The sequence below is a fragment of the Carlito syrichta genome, unplaced genomic scaffold (genome assembly GCF_000164805.1).
Source record: "Carlito syrichta isolate Samal-C Ts95f unplaced genomic scaffold, Tarsius_syrichta-2.0.1 Scaffold309701, whole genome shotgun sequence".
Taxonomy (NCBI): domain Eukaryota; kingdom Metazoa; phylum Chordata; class Mammalia; order Primates; family Tarsiidae; genus Carlito; species Carlito syrichta.
Window position 1 is genome coordinate 90,551 of NW_007253797.1, and position 12,737 is coordinate 103,287.

The 12,737-nt window shown below is 43.3% G+C and overlaps 1 protein-coding gene and 1 pseudogene across 2 annotated transcripts in view; both read right to left on the reverse strand.

The window, feature by feature from the left end:
* The window catches only part of PPM1L (protein phosphatase, Mg2+/Mn2+ dependent 1L), a 77,913-nt gene that overhangs the window by 14,061 nt on the left and 51,115 nt on the right, over positions 1-12,737 (reverse strand). The window lies entirely within an intron of this gene.
* On the reverse strand, positions 7,860-8,467 carry LOC103270003 (annotated as a pseudogene). Its single transcript, XR_002482508.1, has one exon. The product of XR_002482508.1 is annotated as a 60S ribosomal protein L10-like (transcript).

A 12,737-nucleotide genomic window follows, 5' to 3' on the forward strand; every position in this document is an offset into this window, starting at 1 on the left:
GTCGCCCAGACTGGAGTGCAGTGGCCGCTCCCGGCCACTGCAGCCTCGACCCGCTGGGCTCCAGCGATCCTTCCGCCTCAGCCTTCCGAGTAGCTGGAATTACAGGCACGCGCTACCACGCCCGGCTGATTTTGGTATTTTTTTACACAAAAGAACCTGAGAGAATCAGGAAATTATGGGATATACCTGGAAGTGAATGAAGCAAGATTGTAGAATCAGATCTAATATGGACTCAAAAGCTAAGTTACATTCAGTTGTAAAGAAAAAAATTAAGTCATGTTTCTTTTTTTTTTTTTTGAGTTTGGGTCTCACTCTGTCACGCAGGCTGGAGAGCAGTGGCACAATCATGGCTCACCACAGTCTCAACCTCCTGGGCTTCGGTGATCCTTCCGCTTCAGCCTCCCTAATAGCAAGTACTACAGACATGCACCTTCACACCCAACTAATTTTTAGATTTTTCTGTACAGACGAGGGCTCACTATGTTGTCCAGGCTTATCTCAAACTCATAGGCTTAAGCAATCCTCCCATCTTGGCCTCACAATGTGCTGGGATTACAGGTGGGAGCCACTGCACCCAGCCTTAAATTACATTTCTACATATGTTTATTTTGTAGCTATGGAATGTGTTTGGTATATTTGGAGAGATATCTCATGTCTGCTGCACATAATACCTGGCCTAGAAATCATGAAATCCAATTTAAGACATACTATAGCTAGTACTGAGAGACCCAAGAGATTAAAAAAAAAAAAACAAAAAAAACTCTAAGAGAACTATTACTATATGAATTCCTACCCCACGTTCACTGTATTTGCTTGCAGTGTTTGTACTTAGAATTTTGTTAAGTTTAATTTTTGTTTGTCTCATAAAATAACCGATTGCTTCCGCAACTGCTGCTAGCAGTATGTGAATGTCAAGTAGTAAACCCCTCCCGGACATTCCTTTGCTTAGCCTGCCTGCCGACATCCCACTCTGCTCATTTAGCAGCTCCCCAGTCAATCACAGGTAGCTGAGCGGACCAGACCAATCCCAACTGCCCCCGTACCCATTAGGAGAAATTACCCTATCATGTAAAAACAAGTTTAAAGTTCTTTCCCCTCCCTCTGTAATGATGTATAAAAACTGTTTGCCATGCTGGATCGGGGCTCTCGTCCCTGAAGCTGCTGCTTCGGGCGTGAACCCAGACTCGAGCCTGAATAAAGACCCTTGTGTGTTTGCATCGGAGCTGGCTCTTTGTGGTCTCTATCTCTCTCATTAGAGTCCCGGGTTCAACAGTACCAACGATGTTTGACAACCAAACACAACTTTCCTGGTCACTGAGTTAGTCAGCACAGACCAATTATTGAAGAGTTCCAGCTGGAAGGAGAAATAGCTTCCAAAGTCAAGTTTGCTCTTGTGAAGCCTTCCACTGGCAGGTTCTACAGTTATACAGCAATTATTTCCAGATGATCTTTTCCATCTAAACAGAACACAGTCACTTATAACCCAACTTAAAGGGACAAAATAAAGATGGTACAATTATGTGTACTTAGGATAGATAAACCCCAATCAGATTTGGGGCCAATTTGATTCAATAATTATTAATCCTCCAGCTTGTTTTGGGTTCAGTGGATTACAAAACTGATTCTAAAGCTGTGTCCCCGGGAAGGCCTGATAAAGTGCCCCAATGATCTGATAAAATCCTGAATTTAACTCCATCTGGAACCTAACTCCATCTGGACACATACCAAAAAGTGATATCCCATCTCTACATCAATAAGTGAGAAAATACAACCATATGACTTCATGAAGATGGCCTTTCTCCCTCACACCTCTGTATCTAATAATAATATAGGACTCTGTGTGTGTGTGTGTGTGTGTGTGTACTGACCAAATAGTTTTATGCTCCTTGTTGTCTCATTCAGTGCCTACTGCGTACAAAGCTCTTGGCCTGGTGCTGGGGAAATAAATATGAATGAAATACAGTCCTCCTCAAAGGCACTGACTGTCTAATGCCAAAATAGAGCCAAAGAGATGCATAGAATCCAGCGTGGTAAATGCTACAACAGAACGATGACAGCCTGGGTGTATGAATATGGGTGAGGACAGAGAGGGAGACCTGGCTCAGTCTGGGGAGATTGGGAGGATGGCTAGGAGGACGTGAGACCCTGACTCTCTCTTGAAGAAGCAGCAGAGTAAGGAACCTATTACATACTCTAATATGGTTCTTGGCACAAAGAAGATTAAAAAAAAGGATCTGTAGAATAAAAAGGAATGAAAAGAACAGATTTTAAAAGAGGATTTCTTTATATTTCACTTTCAAAACAAAGGATAGAACAAAAGCTTGTCTATACTTTTTGATCCAATAATGCCAACTCTTGCATTTTATCCTAAGAAAATAGTCAGAATTATTTAAAGCAACAAAACAACAAAGATAGCCAAAATGAGTAGGAACAGTAAAATGATTATGAAATAGCCAAACAGTGAAGCAGTCTAAGAACATTAAATCTAATGTTTCTGAAGAATACATATTGTCATAGGAAAGTCTCATAATATGTTCAGTAAAAAAATGAAACAAAAACTAGATATATGTTTTTTTATTTTTTTGAGTTGGAGTCTCACTCTGTCACCCAGGCTGGAGTGCGTTGGCACACTCATGGCCACCCTAGTGTTGACCTGCTGGGGTCAAGCGATCCTTTTGCCCCAGCCTTCCAAGTAGCCGGAACTACAGGCGTGCTTACTACTCCCGGCTAATTTTTTTGATTTATTGTAGAGATGAGGTCTCGCCAAGTTGCCCAGGCTCTTATCAAACCTGTGGGCTCAGGCAATCCTCTCATCTCAGTCTCCCAAAGTGCTGGGATTACAGGCTTGAGCACTGTGCCCAGCCCACAAAATTTTAAAAAATATATTACATTAGTACTTTTACTTGAAAAGAACCATATATACAATATTCCAATTTTATTCACTTAAATACTTTATATGTATATAAATATATGCAAAAATATTAGAAACAAAAAGATAAGATTGATTTTTAAAGCTGATTTTTTAAAAATAAAAAGAAATTCCAAAATTTATTTTAAAAGGGTCTACATGTGACCCATTTATAGCAATTACTTCACTTTTACCCAATTTCATGCTTTTTACCTTCATATTCCTTTGTGTCAGGCATGTGCTCCTTTCTACTGAGGATCTTCTGCTACGATCTCTGGTGACCTGACTGGATTTGTTGTTTGGTTGTTTGGCTTTCCTCATGGGACTGACCTGTCATCTCTGCAACTTAGGACTGTGGCCAAACAAGTGAAAGGTTGACAAACCCACTGTCTCCCTGGCTCCCAACTTGGTCAACGCAGTCCCAGCGCAAGAAGAAACAGCGTAAGGAGGAACAGGGATTGCCTGGTCCCAGCCTCATCCTGGGTGGGCTCAGAAGGCTCTGGGCTGCTGACACTACACTGCTGGGACACCACCATGGCCCATGGTTAGATGCTGCTGCCCAGGAAGGAACAAAGAATGACCATGGAGGGCAGAGGGAAGGTGGCAGAGGCCAGCAGGAACAGGCTGCTTAGGAAACACTTGTCACACAGGAAGCCTTGACCAGAGAGAGCCATTCCAGGACTGGTAGTGAGCCTACTGCCGAGTGGTGGATGTTTCACTGCAGAGGATCTGGCTGACGGGGGCAGGGTGGCAAACAGGGGGGATGAGGAGGAGTTACAGGACTCCAGAATCTCAAACCAGATGTCAAGTCACAAGAGAAATGTTATTAACTACACAACTACCACGGGCTGGTACTCCATGCTCTCACACAGCTAGCCTCATTCAGCTTCACACAAATCCTGTATTATTATTATCATGCTTATTGCTGCTGCTGTTGTTGTTGTTGTTTCCTCCCTCTCCTGCATTATACAGATACGGAATAAGAAACTCACCAAGATCACATAGCTTTTGAGTAGAAGAGCTGAATTTTGCACCCAGGTCTAACACCCTAAATCAGGCTTTCATAATTTCCTGCAAGAGGCAGAACCTTATTAGGAGTGTGGTGAGGAGGTAGTAGTTTCTGGCAGCAAACAGCTTTATTTAAGGATTCTTTAGAGTTCACACAGGTTGAGCGTCCCTAATCCAAAAATCCAAAAGCTGAACTGTCCCAGTGAGCATTTCCTTTGAGCCTTGTGTTGGTACGCACAGAGTTTAGATTTCAGAGCATTTCAGAATTTGAACTTGTGACACTCAACTTGTATTTGCTTCCACTACAAAAAAATACAGGACAATATACAAACAAGATACTCAGAGGAACTTTTCTGATACAGTTATACAAATACTGCATGAAATATTTTTTAAAAATGTTTTTTAACTCATGGCTGGAAAAGAAGTATGTGACTACCTTAGATGCCAGAAACAATAAAAAAGTGAAAAGCCCAAGTGGGGTAAGTAGAGAGGGGCGCTGATCATTTGGCAACACCACCAGGTACACCCCCTCCCAGTTTCCGGAGACCAGGTCACTGGGAAAGGGACCTGTAGGGCATTTAGAAGGCAAAGTTTCCAGTGCATCAGAGGGAGGGCTGGAGAGTCTTCAGAGTCTGTAAAGTGCCATCCGATATGTCTTCCAAGTATCCTGAATGATATTACTATGTTCCTTCATCATGAGGCAATAGGCTCAGGGACTAAGAATCCAGTTCCAGATGGGTGGCTGGCTTGCAACAGAACCCGGCTTGAAGCAGCATTTCAGCGGCTCGGTGCAGTACTCTGGACTCCATCCCAGAATCAGGGCATATTCCAGGCTGCTAGCTTGAGTGTCTGCTAAATAAAACTTAAAGGCTCATATTTTCCAAGTGTGAAAAGAAAGACTTAGCAGCCACAGTCCTGAGGGCTCAAGGGCCACTTGAGCCTGAGCTCCATGGATATCACTGACACAGTACCTGGCCAGCTCAGTTAAGAATGAGGAGACAGACACTGCACTACAGTCTGGGTGACAGAGTGAGACTCCAACTCAAAAAAAAAAAAAAAAAAAAAAGAATGAGGAGCCCCTATAACTGAATAGTGAAGACTGTACTTTATGGATGGAAGTCCCCTCTTGACCCCAGCTGCTTATCTCATGGCCTACAAGAGGCATCCTTTAAACCGGAAAATACGAGCCCTGCAGGAGGTACCATCTCCGTTCACCTAGAGCTCTCTTCTTGCATCCTGGAAAGTCCTCCCTCTGGACGACTGAGAAACAAAGCTTCTCGCAGCCCCACTGCCCTCTTGGTTCATCCTAAGCTGAACTGGCCTCTCAAGGTGGTTTTGTCACTTGTCACCAGTATATTTTCCTGGCAAATGTAATAAGTTAACCTCTGACTTGAATAATAAACAATGAAGCATGAAACATGTAACTGAATTTTGTAAAGGTCTCTCTACCTATTTTGCTTATTGGCATTCTTGAACAAGCAAAAAGTTTTCAAGCACCTCCCTCACACTGAGTTGGTACAGGCCCACAGGCTCAGCCAAATTGCCAGGCAGCAAGGATCTGGGCAGGCATGTGGTTTCCTGAGTTGGTCTGGCCTTGCGTAGGCCCTGAAGGAGTTATAAACCCAGAGTGGCCTTGTCCCTGAGTTTCTGGGCTTCTGCTGCTCTGGTTACAACAAGGTTTTGGCTAAGCTTATGAATGTTGTTTATATAGCCTCTGAACTCATCTGCCAGCTAGCCTGGTGGTTGAAGTGACTCATTTAACAGGCACTTAAGAAGCACTTTCTGCTGTACAGTAATTCTGGTAGGTCCTGGGTACAAAGAAACAAAAGATGCAGTCCCTGGGTGAAGAAGTCACAATGTAATGGGGGACGGGCAAAGAGGGGAGACTAGAGAAACAACAATTCTATGATGGCTGAAGTTGCAGACGCAAGCCCAAAAATCAGCCGGCAGCGGTACAAGGGAGTTATCTGAGTGAATTTTGACTGATGAATAAGAGTCAATCAAAGTCGGTACAGGGGAAGGCTTGGATCGTGCACATGTGTGAGTGTATATGTTTGTGTGTGGGGGGAGGAACTGAATAAATAAATGAACGTGGGGATTTTTCTTCTATACTTGAGAAAGATTAAAAAAAATTAATGATGAAGACTAGGACATCTGATTTAAAATGAGCCCAAATATATGTCAAATTTCAATATGGAAATTACTGACATTAAGAAATGTCAAAGCTCTTAAACATTACCAAGTTGCAAATATTAATAGAGGCATACAACACTTAAGGAAATTGTGTTTAGAAAGAAAACATGAAAAAGAAGCAAATCCCAAGTCTGACTTTACAAACCATCCATATGGAATTTTCTGTGATTACTTAATAGCTGACCACATGCTGTAAGTACCCGATTACAGCACTGTAGAAAGTATATTACTGTGCTGTACTTGATTTTCTCTTACTCTATTTTCAGTTCACATGTTTAACCTTATGGAGAGTCAGGAAATATGTTGCTCTTACTTGCTGGCAAATTTGAACTAACGTGCAATGGAAAATTTCCAGCCTTAAGGATCTTAAATAAAGAACAATATTCCTGAGCTTTGGGAGGCCAAGGTGAATGGACAGCCTGAGCCCGTGGGTTCGAGACCCACCTGGGCAACTTGGTGAGACCTCATCTCTACAATAAATCAAAAAATTAGCCGGGCATGGTAGTGCGCCCCTGTAGTTCCAGCTACTTGGAAGGCTGAGGCAGAAGGATCGCCAGAGTCCAGCAGGTCAAGGCTGCGGTGGCCAGGAGCGGCCACTGCACTACAGTCTGGGCGACAGAGTGAGACTCCAACTCAAAAATAATAATGAAAAAATAAAAAATAAAAAAATAAAGAGCACATATTATATTGGTCCCTTGATACAAAGCTGAATGACATCCAGGTGAGGAGGTTTTAAAACAGTAGGGGAGGTCTTAGTACTACCTAAGACTTAAATCTTCAATACTAGAATAATCAAGCTGTGTATTGTACTTAAAAATTTAATTAAAAAATGATGAAGCACCATTCCTTGAAATAAATGCCTTAATGTAAAGAAAAAAGCAAAGAGTTATCCAGAGATAAAAGATTGTATGTGACTAAGCACCAGCAATTTGCCAGTTAATACTTTTCAAACTATGATCATGAACCATGGCAAATTCTCGTGGACTTAGAGAGAGCCTACAAATGGAATTACCCAGTTCAAACCATACCTGGTAGATTTATACCCAGTTTCCAAAGGGGAAATATGTTGCCTGTGATAGGACAGGCTTTGGAAGTCAACTGTTAAAGGTCCGATGGCTTGCAGAAATCAGATGGTATCATTTATGTTGAAGTTTATTTGATTCAGACTCCAGTTTGATTAGTAGATGGGAAAAGCAGGTTCATTCAAGGATTTCTATATACATTTGCCAAATAGAAGAAGTCATTTGTTATCATTTCAAATATGATGAGATATGAGCTTCATGAAATTCGAAAAGAAACTGAACCTTAAAGGTTCTAATACTAGAATAACTTCAGATTTAAAAACTAGATGCCGCCTCCTTACTATTTCTCCATCTAGTCACCTACTTTCTAACGTGGCAGAGCACCAAGAACTTTGGCCACTTTTCCACAAGGAGAGTCTTTGGGCTTGTCTCATCCTTAATTGGTGAGAGGCAGAACCACTGAAGAAACAGAAGTTTTCATATGCTTTGAAAGACTCATCACTCGAGAGGGGAGACTAGACTATAATTCGCACCAAGGAGATGTGTTGACAATAAAAAATATGTCAGGATGCAGTCAATTTTGCTTTGTAATTGAAAAATAAAACTCTTTCCTACATTTACAATAATTTGCAACCTATGACCTATAACCGATCCTCTTCTCTACATTTTTTTTTTAAACAGGAAGCAAGATTTATTGATATGGGGGCGAGCCAGCAGAGTGAAAGTCTTCATGAGTGCAGGACCCGCCACTTGTCCAGGGGCCGCGATTGGGGATGTATTTGACCCCACAGCCATCTGGGATGAGCTACTTCTCAGCCACCATGTCTTCAAATTCATTTGCGTTAAACTTGGTAAAGCCCCACTTTTTTGAGATATGGATCTTCTGGCGGCCAGGGAACTTGAACTTGGCCCTGCATAGAGCCTCAATCACATGCTCCTTGTTCTGCAGCTTGGTGCGGATTGACATGATGACTTGGCCAATGTGCACCCTGGCCATGGTGCCCTGGGGCTTCCCAAAGGCACCTCTCATTCCTGACATGGAAGGAATGACATGGAAGGGGTGGAGCCTCACTCGGATATGAAAACCATCTTTGCCACAGCTCTTTACCAGGTACTTGTTGGCACAAATATGGGCAGCCTCCAAGGCTTCGGAGGACAGCTGTTCATATTCATCTGACACCATGTGGCCACAGAGTGGGAACTCATCTACTTTTGCCTTCTTCCGTCCCAGGTCAAAGGTGCGAATCTTGGCATCAGGAACACCTCGTCAGAAGTGAGATTTTGGGTATGGCTTGTTCTTGCGATCCCAGTAACACCGGGCGGGGCGGCGGCCCATGGCGACACCAGGATCTTCGGTGGTGCGCCGAAGGAAAAAAACTTCTCTACATTTTTATGAGGCCACTCACTCAGTGTTACTGAAGAAATGGACACACAAGAGATTCGTTCAACAGAACTGCAGCTTAAAACAACGTTTATTATCAAGAATCCTGAGCAGCTTGGCTGGGCGACTGTGCCTCGAGGTATCTCTGGAGGTTGCAGTCAGGCCGACAGTCATCTCAGAAGCTAAACTAGGGAAGGGCACACTTCTGATCTCATGAATGTGGCATCTGAGACCTCAGTTCCTCATGGTATGGGCCTCCCCATTGGCTACCCAAGTGTTGTCATGATGTGGCAGTTGACTTCCCACAGACCAAGTGATTCCAGAGACAAAGAGAGAGCAAGAAAGTACACCCAAGGCAAAAGTCACAGTCTTCCTATAACTGAATATCAGATACATCATTCCATCATCTCTGCTGTATTCATTCACTACAGGGGAGGCATCAAGTCCACACACACTCAAGGGGAGAAGAATTTAGTTCCACTTCTTGAGGCAGGAAGAGTCAAAGAACCTGTGGACATAACTTTAAAACCAGGCTTGTGGTTACCATAGGGTCAGATAACAAAAATCTGGGCTAGCAAAACACAGATCAGAATACCAAAGGAATACTGACCACTTTGAAGATTTATCAAAGGAGGGGCTTTCTAGAGAACACGTCAGATCAAGAAATACAGTAAGTGGGATTTCATAGATTTTTGACAGGAAAAATGGACTTATCACATGTCTTTTTAGCTTTAACAAGAATCTCTTAAAATTATGGATTTCTGCTCTTGAAAGCACCCTTGGATTTGCAGCACTGAATGTAAATGGAACGCCCTGACTGGTGACCATGGGTTGACAATAACTAGTAAGGGGATGAAAGGAGAAAAAAACCAGATCAGCATGAAAGAACATGTACTCTGCAACATCTTGAGTGGCATGTGACCTGGCTTAAGAGCCAAACTCCTTGACTACAAATGTAAAATTGACCAGTTACTGAAGAATAGTAGCAGCTTGTATTGATTGAGCACCTACTCTGTACCAAGCATTGATCTAAGTAATCCTCATACCAATCTAGTGATGATACTTTCATTATCCCCATCTTATAGATGGACTAAGACACAGAGAGGGTAAGTAATTTCCCAAGGTCACACAGGTATTAAGAAGGAAAAACGGGATCTGAACCTAGGCACTCTGGCTCCAAGGTCCATGCTGTTAATGTCTGCAGAGCCCGATCTTGTGTACTTACCCTTAAATCTTAAGGTTGTGATTTTTCCTATATTACCATTTCATATACATTACAACGAGGCACTTCCTCAGAGGCAAACAACTTCCAGTAAAGATCTGACAAGTCAGTAAGCCTATCGTATGGAGAGGTGGCCTGGGAAGAACTGCTGTCCCCCAACACCAACTTGGATAATTAACATTGCCCCCAAAGTGATTTTTAACTTTAAGACAAGACTAGGTCAAAGCAGGTACTGATCTTCTCTTTCTTAGGAAATCTGAGTCATGGCTTGATCTGGACTTGTTGATATACTGTTTCCCCTTTACTTCCATGGTTTCTAGTGCTGAAAATGAAAGAGGACATCACACGTACAGCTCATTAACTGGAGACAGCCAACAAGTGCTGAAGTCAGCTGGTTGAACTGACCATGACCCTCCCTGAGAGTGTCTGGCCATAAGCTGAAAAGTACTGCAAGAAATGAATGATGTGTTCATACCTCAGGAATGTCCTGAAGACGGCAAAATCATCTCTCAGGAATGTCCAGGAACTGGGAAAATTGGAGCAATCTGTAACTTCCCCTTAACTCTGGTGTTCCTGGCAAGAATTGCCATCAACAATCACACATGACCCAATTTTATTTAGTTGGAAAATAAAGCAATCATTCTGACATGAGGTGAGTTTCAGCCTTGTGCTTCCTGTCCCGTTCATGTCATTTTAATCCTGTATCTCCTATTCTATGTATTCATTTTTTCAGCCAAGGATTTCTACATTGACAACAAAGAGAAGCTGGAAGCCTCTTGTCTTCAAATGATAGACACAAGCCTTCAGCGCTTCTGACAACAGCCCAAACCACTTTCTGGAGACTTAAAAGCAGTGGTTACTCCTCTCAAAATTAACTGCTTCCTCTTTGGCCAAGGAACCCTGTACCACATAAATCATGAACTTTTCATGTTTTACATCAGGTTTGAGAGCTTCCTGCATTGCTCAACACTTCCTTTTGTTTAGATCACTTACCTATTCAAGAAGCAGAAACATTCTCAGGCAAAACGGTGAGACTGGACCACTTTTATCTCAAAGGATACTCTATCTCCTCTCTGGATGTGACCACATCCTTTAGCACCCAGTACTTAAAACGCTGTCTACTGAGACACTTTATGTGTATCTTTTCCTCACAAGCAGTGCTCCAAGCTTCCAAAATCTCCCACCTGTAACCTTTCCCTCTCCACTCCCCCTTTAGGATTCCTCCTGCCTTGGTTTGGAAATCCTAGGTGTTAGGTGAACCTCTAATACCAGCAACTTTCTATAATACCAACATAATCTATTGACACAAGGTCAGGAGTCTGCACTGGTGAGATTTCAGGGAATGTCATATGCTAGTAGGAAATACATATTTGAGTAAGGAAGTCTTCCTTGTGCTTTTCAAAGTAGACAAAGTAGGTGATGACTAACCATTACGTGTAAAGAAATAGTCCTCACTTCGGGTGCTCATAAATTACTCAGGGGTGACCTATTAAGTGATGAAGCAGTGAGCCATAGTGATCTGGGTTAGTCTCTCTTTGCAATACTGGAATACCCAGCACTCAAAGGATGGAAGGGAGGCAGCTACACTGCTCACAGGAAAAGGAAGTGCCTCCACTTGAACAGTTTGGTTAAATCTCTTTTTTTTTTGAGTTGGAGTCTCACTCTGTCGCCCTACTGGGCTCCGGCGATCCTTCCGCCTCAGCCTTCCAGGTAGCTGGAACTACAGGTGCGTGCTACCACGCCCAGCTAATTTTTTGATTTATTATAGAGATGAGGTCCCACCAAGTTGCCCAGGCGGGTCTCGAACCCACGGGTTCAGGCAATCCACTCACCTCGGCCTCCCAAAGCGCGAGATTACAGGCTGAGCCACCGAGCCCGGCCTGGTTAAATCTCTTTAGCCCTTTGGTTAACTCTACTGATACTATTACAAGGGATACTTTTTAAATTTGGTCTCTTGTGTTCAAGCCCTAAAATAATTGGGCTGGGGGGACACAGGAGGTGGGAGGACAAGCAGGAGGGGCAGGCCAGCTTTGTGAGACTTTTGCACTGCCGTTCTCATTTATTTTCCTAGGCAGAGGACGGTGCTATGATGCGCCCTTGTTGCCCTGCTCCACACGCTGTGGCCCCTATCGACAGCAGATGGTAATAGCATCATTAGCAGGTAAGCTAACTTGCCTGAATCCTCCCCACAGACTGTTGCTGACTCACAACGCAATGCCTGGTTACCCTCCACAAGGACAGGGGACAGCTGTTCTGCCAGAGAGTATGAAGGAAAGAACATGAGCTTTGGAGTGAGACAACCTGGCTTCACAGTGAATTCCCGCAAACAAATGACCCAACTTTGACTGTTTTCAGCTGTGTATACCAAGGTACATCGTTGGGGCTCAGTGGTTGTCTGTTCTCTATGGTTTTCTTTCCAAGTCACTGAAATTTACAAAGTCACCATAAACACTACTATCAACATGCACCTGTGGTATCTTCTTGAACTTTCTGCCTTAATTGCACCTGACCTCTTGGGTTATCAAACAGACAAAGGACATCTGGCTCTTCCAGCCCTTAGTACTTCTCAGAAATACAATATTCTGATCTGCCTGAATTCTGCTGTAAGGAAATGTGCCAGTCATCTAGAACCTGGGGTAGCAGAATAAAGGTGAATCATTTGGGGCTCTCTTTCAGGAGAGAGGGGCAGTCCTTGGGATCAAACCTATTTGCCTAGAATTTCTGATTAGAAGTCTTCTCTTCCCACTTCTTTTCCAAGGTTTGGTGGATTACACCAAAGGAAGGACCTCTGGAAACCTTCCTGTTTTCCTCAAGGAGGGTTGCTTTTATAACCTGTATTGTGCTCGGAACATAGAAGGCATATTAGGGACCGCTTTTTTTTTTTTTGAGTTGGAGTCTCACTCTGTCACCCAGACTGGAGTGCAGTGGCTGCTCCCGGCCACCGCAGCCTTGACCTGCTGGGCTCCGGCGATCCTTCCGCCTCAGCCTTCCAAGTAGCCGGAA